The sequence below is a fragment of the Nannospalax galili genome, unplaced genomic scaffold (genome assembly GCF_000622305.1).
Source record: "Nannospalax galili isolate Female #2095 unplaced genomic scaffold, S.galili_v1.0 scaffold259, whole genome shotgun sequence".
In the NCBI taxonomy this organism is placed as follows: Eukaryota; Metazoa; Chordata; class Mammalia; order Rodentia; family Spalacidae; genus Nannospalax; species Nannospalax galili.
The window spans coordinates 3107770-3117406 of record NW_008344750.1 but is presented as its reverse complement, the minus strand read 5'-3'; the positions used below and the strand labels follow the sequence as shown (position 1 = coordinate 3117406).

The following is a 9637-nucleotide window of genomic DNA, read 5'->3' as shown; positions in this document are numbered from 1 at the left end:
TCGGTAAGACGAAATAAAAATAGTTAAGTTTTTGTTTATTAAAGAAAAGGCTCAACATTTGGAAGAGAGGGAGGAGGATCAGAAGCTCAAGGTCATGCTTGACTATGGAGTTTGAGGCCAGCCTGGGCTACATGAGATCCTACTTTAAAAAACCAAAACAAGAAAAAAGGAAAGACTCAAGGCCCATGCCTGGGTCCCCAGTAGGGGTGGTAGGTTTTGGAACTACATTTATTTGCCCCAGACAACTTCTCTTCATTGGGGGATCTCAAAGTAGACCCTGGGAAGGTCTCCCCATAGCCAGGAGCCCAGAGGACAAATGTGGCTCATAGGATTTGGCCTGGACTGGCAGCTGGCATCAATTCAGCCATGGGGATATAAAAAACCCAGACATCACCTCATCGCTGTCTCATCAAAAAAGGAGACTTTTCCTGCATCCCCCTTTGGAGGACAAACTTCTGCCAATGTACTGCTCAGGAGGAAGCAGGGGGAGCAGAATGGGAGGCCTGCAGATGTCTCTCCTCTTGGGGGTCAGCAGGCAGCCCTAGCTATCACAGAAGCCCTGGGATTAATTCTTAGTAATTATGACAACCCTATTCTCAGACACCATGTGGGCACCCTCCACTCCTTTCCCCTGCTCTACAATCCTGTCACCCTGTGAAGGAAGTTGGTATCCCATTCTAGCAAGACTAACCTCTTCCTTGGGGTGAAGAGGGACTGTCTAGGTCCCTGAGCTACAGTCTTGATTTGTCACAGTGTCACTAGCTCCAGAGCTGAGGGGGTCTCAGCTTTCCGGGAGCCAAGAGGCCTCTGGTATAAGCATAGCTCTCCTCCTCTGTGTGTGTGTGTAGTTCAGGCAGGCCTTGAACTCGAAATCCTCATGTCTTAGCCTCTCAAGTAGCCAGGGTTATAGGCCGGTACCACCACATCCATCCAGCTAGTACAGCTTTTCTCCAGCTCCGTGTGGCACTGTGGGCAGGTCTGAGACAGATCCTGAGTACTTCAGTGAGATATTTAGAGGTAAATTCTAGATTCCTCTACCTTCCTGTCGTGTCATGTCAAATAGCATCACCCCCAAGCCCCAAGAACCAAACAGTTTCTAAACACTACAGTTCCATAGTTCCAAATATCCAATGTGCTCTTTCTAGGGACCAATCACTGGCTCTTGTGGCCGTGCCTGTTCAGGCTACTTGGCTCAGGGTCCTCATGGCTTCTGTTCCCTATCCCACCCCCGTTAGCCCAAAGGACCTGGAGTCCCCTCATGCCTCACTGAGTGATGGTCAGAATGCTGTGGCCCTGTGGGCTTCTCAGGACTCTAGCAAGGCTCCCCAAGGTCACAACATGGCCAGGCAGAGAGAGCCCTCACAGCACTCTGATCCCACCCCAGCTTCCTGTCTTTTTTCTGTCTCCTGGTCAACGACAAGGATGCTAGGCCCACAGGAGCCTTTGGTGTTTTGGGGGAGCTGTGAACCCAGAATTTTATGTGAAGTTTCCCAGTTGGTATAGTCATTTAATCATTTGCAGTGTGATCTCAGAGCCACTCACTGCCCTTCCACTGCAGGCTCAGCCTTTAGAGAGCTCCTGCAAACCTCATTTCCCAAACTCCTTTGCCAACTGGCTATGGTTAGGGCCAGCCAATGGGAGGCACTGAAGGGTGGGAAGTGGCTAGGATCTCCAAGTCCCAGTTCTCCAGAGACAGATGGTCCTCTGTGGTTCCAAAGGATTTGGATTTGAGACACAGTCTCTCTCTCTCTCTCTCTCTCTCTCTCTCTCTCTCTCTTTCTCTCTCCCTATGTAACTCCTGTTGGGCTTTTCCAAATTGCCCCCTTAGAGCTCCCTAAAGAGTTCTGTTTCTCTGACAGGCCAACTGCTTCAAACTCCTTCCCCTCACCTATACTTGTTTTTTTTTTTAATTTTTTGGAAACAATTTAATAAATACTTCTCTTGAGGACTGCACATATGTAAGGCTACTTGGTAGTATTCTGAGATATCACAGCAGTGGTTGTTTTCCTGACTGGTTTGTAGTCTTCAATAATGGTCAAGAGTGACATGTATGAAACTGCTGTCAAACCAGTAAGAGTGCATTTATACAGCCATCATTTTCAGGATTGTGGGTAACCTGGGCATACTTTCCCCAAATAACCTTGCCTCCTTGTGTCACAAGGCCCAACTTGCTCACATTGACTTCAATAACTGTACCTTTCGTGATTACACCTAGAGTTGTATATAGTGGAGATGATGGATTCTTTTTCACATCAAGTATTGGCAGGCAAAAGGTGGCTTTGAGCTCAGGATGTGTTACATGGGCCTTCTTGAAACATAGACCCAATTGGCCTAATGAACCTTTCATATTTTGGTGGTTTTCTTGTAAAACCATCACCAACAAAACAGACTTTAGTAACCATCCTTTTCCATGCTTTCTTTTTTCTCTTTCCTGTTCAAATAACTTTCAATACTTCTGTTTCTCCTTGAGCACAAACTTTGGGCAGAGGGATTTCCCATTTTCCTGCCTTCTCTTTCCGTTTTTGTTTAATCATGTTGGAAAGTCCTTTTGCTCTGGACTGCCCTTCTCTGTCGAGCAGATAGGCAGGCACCGCTCCCTGTGGAGTCTTTTCATCATCCTTTTGTTTGGTATTTCTCTTTTCATGCATCTTGATATGGGGCGGGTCGCTAGACCCCCAGCGTGGTGTGTGCAGGCACCCTGGGGTCTCCGCCACACCTGGCTAGTCCTGGCATGAGTCTGGCCGCAAGAGATGTGGGGAGCGCGCCTGGGCTCCCAGGCGCACTCACTCTGGATGTGGCCCGGGGTTAGGTGTGCGCGCACTCTCCCACCGTGGTTCTGGTCCCGCTGGCTAGCCTAGCCTAGCCGCCGCGCCTCTCTGGAGACGGCAGGTGCGCAGACTTCTCTGATGCTGGCTGTAGCTGATGGCTACACACTTCTCTGGAGCGGAGAGCTTCCTCTGCTACTAGAGTATTATCTAGTCGGAATCCCGCCTCTATTACACCCTTGTACCTTTCCTCAGGATTGCAGAGTTCCTGGCCAGTGAACTCCATAGGGAAGAGGCACGGAGGCGGCGAAAGCTGGGGTATCCGGGGGCCGATAACGGAGGAATAGCGCCCCCCGGGGAGACTGGATCATAGGATTTAGTGTTACAGCTCAAGACAAGTGACTCAGCTCAGATCTCAGTGATTCAGCTCCAGCTCCAAGTTTAAGTGATCCAGCTCCAACTTTATTGGGGTAAAACTAGGACTATTTATAGTGTAGAGACAGCAGAAGAAGTCTTAGCTGATAGGTACTTTTAGGATGCCTCATTTACATAGGGTGGTGGGCTTCTATCAGGCTATCAGACGCCTGATTAAAACCTGGTAACTCCTGTGCCGGAGGGCATGTATTTGTGGCGAGCACTTTAAAAGAAGAGTCAGGGAGGATGCCAGGAAGGCACTCTGCTATGAAAGGAATCTGCAGCACATGGTTTCTGAACTCGTGAGCTATCTGGACGTGAAGAGACTTCTACTTGCATAACAGAGAACCCCAACATCTTGACAGTCTCTCTCATTTGTATTTTCTCAGCATGGTGCTGTTTATGGTACAGCTTGGCCTTCAGACCAATCATTTTTTTTGCCTTCTTTGAATGTTCATGGGCCTCACAACTTTCTCTTTTTTTCATGGTAATCCAAATAATATCCATAGTGTTTACAGTGTAATTCAATGTTTTAATTTTGTGGCATGATGCCAGCCAGAACCACAGTGTGCAGCCTCCAGCACGCACAGAAGATCTCAGCTTTCGGGTCCCCCAGACCCATGAGACAACTTCACATAGCCTGGAGCAGGAAAAGGGCATACACTTTTTTAAAGTTATATAAAATAGCTGAGTATTGTATCATCCAAACACTCAGGACTGAGTTTGAGGACAGTCTGGGTGACATGGAGAGATACAGTTTCCAAAAATAAATAAATAAACAAATTAATTAATTAATTAATAGCCTATTTAACATCATGTAAAATGTGCCATCTCAGGCTGGAATGTAGCTCAGTTGGTAGAGTGCTTGCCTAGCATGCACAAAGCCCTGGGTCAATCCCCAGTATTCCGTAAACCAGGCATAGGAGGTGGAGAAAGGAAGATCAGAAGTTCAAGGTCATCCTCATCTGGAGGCAAGCAAACAAGTAAGCAAACAGAATTTATCATCTTTATTAGTTTTAAGTGCACTCCAATGGCATGTACATTCATAATGCAGGACCAATCACTATTATTTCTAAATCAAATAATTTTAATGCTTTTTGCAGGGGTGGGCCCAAGCTGGACTCCAGACTACATCAGCAGCCATTCTGCTTTGTAGGTGGCAAATACTCCTTCATGCATTCCTTTCCCTGGTCATCCCAAATCCCACAGGGTTCAGGGTAGAGGAAAGATGCCCATTTCACTGGGATACACACTGAGGCTCAGGCAGGCCCAAAGCTCCTGAGTAACTAGGCAAGAAGTGAACGCAGAAGCCTCACACCCAGACCTGTGATGTTTGTGATCCTCACTTTGGCTTCCTGTTAGCCCTGCTCTTACTCTCCATACCTGTGCATACACCCACTGCTGACTCTCTCCAGGTGACAGTAAATGGCAGTCACTGTATTACTCCACGGAGGTCACTTGCTGGGAATGTCGTAGTGTGGGGTCCTGGGAATCTGCTGTCCACATACTAACACCATCACAAGACTGGGCACCTGGTAAAAGCATAGCAATAATGATAACAGTAATGACAATCCACTTCATGACAATGTACTTTCAATTTCCCTGCTGTGGGAAAGGAGTGAGTTCCGGGTTGCAGGGGTGGTGGTGGAAGGGGGGGCAGTCTCCTAGGCGTCCCTGCCTTCAACAGTCACATGCAAACCGTGGGTGCTGGAAAAGCCTATACTCTATAGTTAAAGCAGCTCGGCTTCCACTTACAGAGAGCTTTCTCCACTCCTCAAGCAGGTTTGGAGCTTGCTTTCTCAATCCTCAAACAAAGGACAATACCCAAGGAGACCCACCCACAGGCGAGGCCCACCCACGGAGGATGGGGGGGCGGAGCCAGGACTCCAACCCAAATCCGCCTTGTCGTAAACCTAACGCATTGATGCTGGGTCCCCAGGGAAACTGTTAGGGTGTGCTTTCAGCTCCGCCCCTTTGCTCTGAAACGGCTGCCCCCGCCCCCCGCCCCCGTGGGGTTCCTACGGCAGGAGTCAGAATGGGCTTGAGGGCAACCCCCACAGCCAGATGAAGCCCTGTAGCAGCACTGCAACCGGGGCAGGGAGCCAGAGTGCAGAGCCGCAGCCTGCAGACAGCCAGTCAAGCAGCTAGGGGGTGGGGGTGGAGGAGAACCACAGCAGTCTCCTAAGGAGAGCCCGGGGTTGGGGTATGGGGGTGGTGCTTTGGTAATCTCACATCGCTGCCAGGGCATGGTGGGCACGGAGTCCCAAGCCCTCTGAGCAGCCCAGGGGGTGGGGCATCTCATAGGCCTGGGCTTGAACTTTGCTTTGATAAACACAAAAGGGATTTATCTGGGAATATAAAAACCTGTTTGGAAAGATCTGGAGACTCCATTATCCTGGGGACTTGTCAAGGACGATTTGGGTAGCTGAGAGCAGGAGATGGCACTGTCTACATTGTAGAAAGGCTTTTGGACTTTTAAAAAATATTTTATTATTTTTATTTTATGTGTATGAGTGTATTGCCTGCATGTATGTGAATGCACCCATGTCATGCAATGCTGCGGAGGTCAGAGGAGGGCTTCAGATTCCCCTGGAACTGGAGTTAAGGACGGTTCATAGTCGCCACGTGGGTGCTGGGAATCAAACCCTGGTCCTCTGCAAGACCAATCAGTGCTCTTAACCACTGATCCATCTCTCCAGCCCCTCAGCTTTTGGACTTATAAATCATTTAAAAAATTCAACACTTGAGGCTGGGAATGTAGCTCAGGGACAGAGCACTTGTCTAGGAGGCCCTGGGTTCCTCCCCCAGTGCCACTATATATGGGTTATATGGGTATTCAACATTTCCTAGTGATTCCCTTGTACCATAGGCAGTGTCAGGTACAAGGGTACTTGTGATGAGGATGGAGGGCTGCACATAGTCTGATGGATGTCTCTTCATCTTTAAAAAAATATTTATTATTTTTATTTTATGTGTATGGGTGTATTGCCTGCATGTATGTGAGTGCACCTGTGTCATGCAATGCCACAGAGGTCAGAAGAGGGTTTCACATTCCCCTGGAACTGGAGTTAAGGATGGTTCGTAGCCACCATGTGGGTGCTGGGAATTGAACCCAGGTCCTCTGCAAGAGCAGTCAGTGCTCTTAACTGATGAGCCATCTCTCCAGCCCCGTTTCTTCATCTTTTAAAGATTTACTTTTTTTTTATTATACACACACACAGAGGTATCTGTGTATGGGTTTGTGCATGTGAGTACAGGAGCCCAAAGAGGCCAGAAGAGAGTATTGGATCCCCTGGGGCTCTGGAGTTACAGGTAGTTGTGAGCTGCTTGACCTGGTGCTGGGAACTAAACTCAGATCCTCTGCAAGAGCAACACATGTTCTTAATCACTCAACCATCTCTCCAGTCCCTTCTTTTCTTTCCCTCTTTTTAGAATTTATTTTTAAATTATGTGTATATGTGTATGGGTTTGTACATATTAGTGCTTACAGAGGTCAGAAGAGGGTGCTGGGAACTGAACTTGGGTCCTGTACAAGAGCAGTACATACTCTTAACAACAGAACCATCTTTCTAGTCCCTTCTTTTCTTTTTGAGACAGGTTCTTATGTAGCTCAGACTGGCCTTGAACTTGCTAGGTAGCCAAAATGACCTTGAACTCCTGATCTTCATTACAGGCATGTGCCATTATGCCTGGCTTACAGTGGAGTCTGGATTGACAGTGGGTGAACTATAGGAGAGAGGGCATCAGGAAAGGGAGAGGGGGATGTATTAGTCAGGGTTCTCTAAAGAAACAGAACCAGTAGAATGAATAGGTATATGTATTAGTCAGAGTCCTCCAAAGAAACAGAACTGGTAGAATGAATGTATATGTATAGAGATTTATCAGTTTACCTCACAGGATAGAGTCCGAGTAGTCCAACAATGGCTGCACCACACTGGAGAGGCTGAGAATCCGTAGTGGCTCAGTCCACAAGGCTGGATGTCTCAGTAGTCTCAATCTGGTGCTGTAGGTCTGACAAATTCCAAAAGATCAGCTAGTCTTCAGTCTATAGCAGCAAGACAAACTCACCAGCGAGAGAGAAGGCAAGCAGCAAGAAGCGCCGCGGTCTCCTCTGCCTTGGTCTTTTATACCGGCTGCCATCAGAAGGTAATGCCCACATTTAGGGTGTGTCTTCCGGCTTTAGATGATCCAATCAAGAAGATCTCTTTCATTTCAGTAAATCTCAGATCCAATCAAGTTGACACCCAGGAGTAGCCATCACAGGGGAACAGCAACAGCAATGTCCAGAAGTGTAAGATTCAACAAATTGTTCCAGAACAAGTAGGAAGGAAGCTGGCATTGAGAACAGTGGGAAGAAAGACTTTAGCCATCTGAACTCTGGGTTTCAGATTCTGGTTTAACCACTTACCTGCTGAGTAACCTCAGTCATGTAACCTTTCTGTTAAATGAGCCAAAATAGTGTCATTGTAATCATAAACACAAGTTACTGCAAGGAAGGTGCTGTAGGACTGTCTTCCACAGGTGATCACAGCAAATAAGCACACACCATCAACTTCTTGACAGTCCCATGTCCTCCTTACACACCTCCCCTAGTGTTGGGGTCCACTCTGACCTCCCCTCTTCCTGGGATCATGTAGAATACTTAAAGGTACCACTCTAGGTGCCATGTCACCACTCTCTTGGCCACAAATGCCACAGGCAGTCATCCCCCCATCTTCCTGCTGTCTGCTGCAGTCTGCTAGCCTTGAGGGGGCGGGAGACCCATGTTTACTGTCATTTGCTAGTGGTGAGCCTAGCCCGGGGATCTCTTCCAATGCCTGGGGTAGGACTCTGTTTTATGGATGGGAATGCTGGGGCTGGGAGGTTGGAAGCAGTGGGAGAGGCAGGATTCCAAGGCTAGGTGGGCTTCTCCACCTTCACCATTGCACACTCCTTCCTAGTCAACTCCTGTTTGCCTGGTTGTCAAGGTTCCTGACATTCAGGAAGGACAAAGGACTTGCACAGGGGTCATGAGGGAGAATCAGAAGTATAGATATCAGTAGATACCTTCTAGATCATTTACCTTGGACAAATGGAGAAACTCAGGCAGAGTTTTGCTTTGTTTTCCTCCTCCACTTGAGGACACCCAGCCCATCAATAGTAAGGCTGGGACAAACATGCCCCTAACATCCTGGAGGCCTGCTGAGGGGCCCAGGCTGTGGCCAGAGACAGCCTATCTGCAAGAAGGGACCCAGAGAATGGTCCAGAAGGACTAGTCTGCCAGTAGATTTCCTGGAGAGATCCCAGGTGGAGTCATAAATTAGGCACTGCGGGTACTGGTGCAGAGCAGAGAGCAGGCAACAGGCACCAATGCCCAGCAGGGGAAGCAGATCTCAGCAAGGCTGGGTGGCCCTGGCTGCAGCTCTGCAGAGGGAGAGATATGGTTGGTGATGCTGAGTTGGGCTTAGCTGGCTCCAGCCCAGTGAGAGCTAAAGCCCTGAGTGGCCTCTCAGGCCAGCCTGGTGATCTTCCCTGTAGCTAGGTGGAAGGAGGCAGAAGGGAGGCCTCAAGCCCTGCTGGAAAAGCTGAAAACCCTTGCTTCTGTAATTGGCTCTGGATGGGGGGAGAAAGGAAGTAGGCTGGGGCCTTTTAAGAAGGGCCAGGTAGGAGGGGGCACCCAGGTCCTGTCATAGGGAAGTTGATATAACAAAGTTGACAGTCTGAGGCAGGACAGTGACAACTCACTGACAAGGTAGTAGAGATGGGGGTCACAAAAAGGTACTCAGTGGACGATGACCACTTTTTACAGCAATAGGGAATACAGTTCTCAATACACAAAGCATGGACACTGCCAGTCACCATGAGCCCCAGCACAACTCAGTGGAGGGTTCTGTCAGCCCTGTGTTTTACAGATGAGGTAACTGAGGCCCAGAGTGATGTCATGCCAGCCTACATAGCTGAAGTGAGGTCTTCAGATCTCAGCACCCAGGGAACTTTTCCATAGCCCTGATCCCAGGCATTGAGCTCCAGGAAGGCAGGCATACTCTTGGGGGGAGAGTCTCTGTTCTATGTCCCACATAGTGCCTTGAATGACGTTAGCACCCAAAACATAGCTCCAAAGGATGCAGGAAATCAACCCCTATAGAGTAGATGGAGGAACGGCAACTCCTAGCCCACAGCCTATCCCATGGTCTGATCTAGCTTCAGTGTCTCAGGAGGCCAATTCCTGGAAAAGTACCCCTATCAAAGATGAGAAAACAGCTCAGGGAGGTCCTATCCCTAGTTCACCCTGCCTCCCCTCCTCCCCTGCAGCTGATGGAAGCCCAGGCCCTTCTTATCTTCTCCAGGGGTGGGAGGATTGTTGCAGGACTATGTAACATCAGGGGTAATGAAGATTTAGGGTGCACTGAGGATGCACAGATGTGTAGCAATTCATCGACTCCTCCCAACATTTTTTATTGGCATTAATTTTACAGTGA

General features: G+C 48.6%; 1 pseudogene; it reads right to left on the bottom strand.

Annotated features, from left to right (window-relative positions):
• Positions 1-201: 201 nt before the first annotated feature.
• Positions 202-7110, bottom strand: LOC103740467 (annotated as a pseudogene).
• Positions 7111-9637: the final 2527 nt, after the last annotated feature.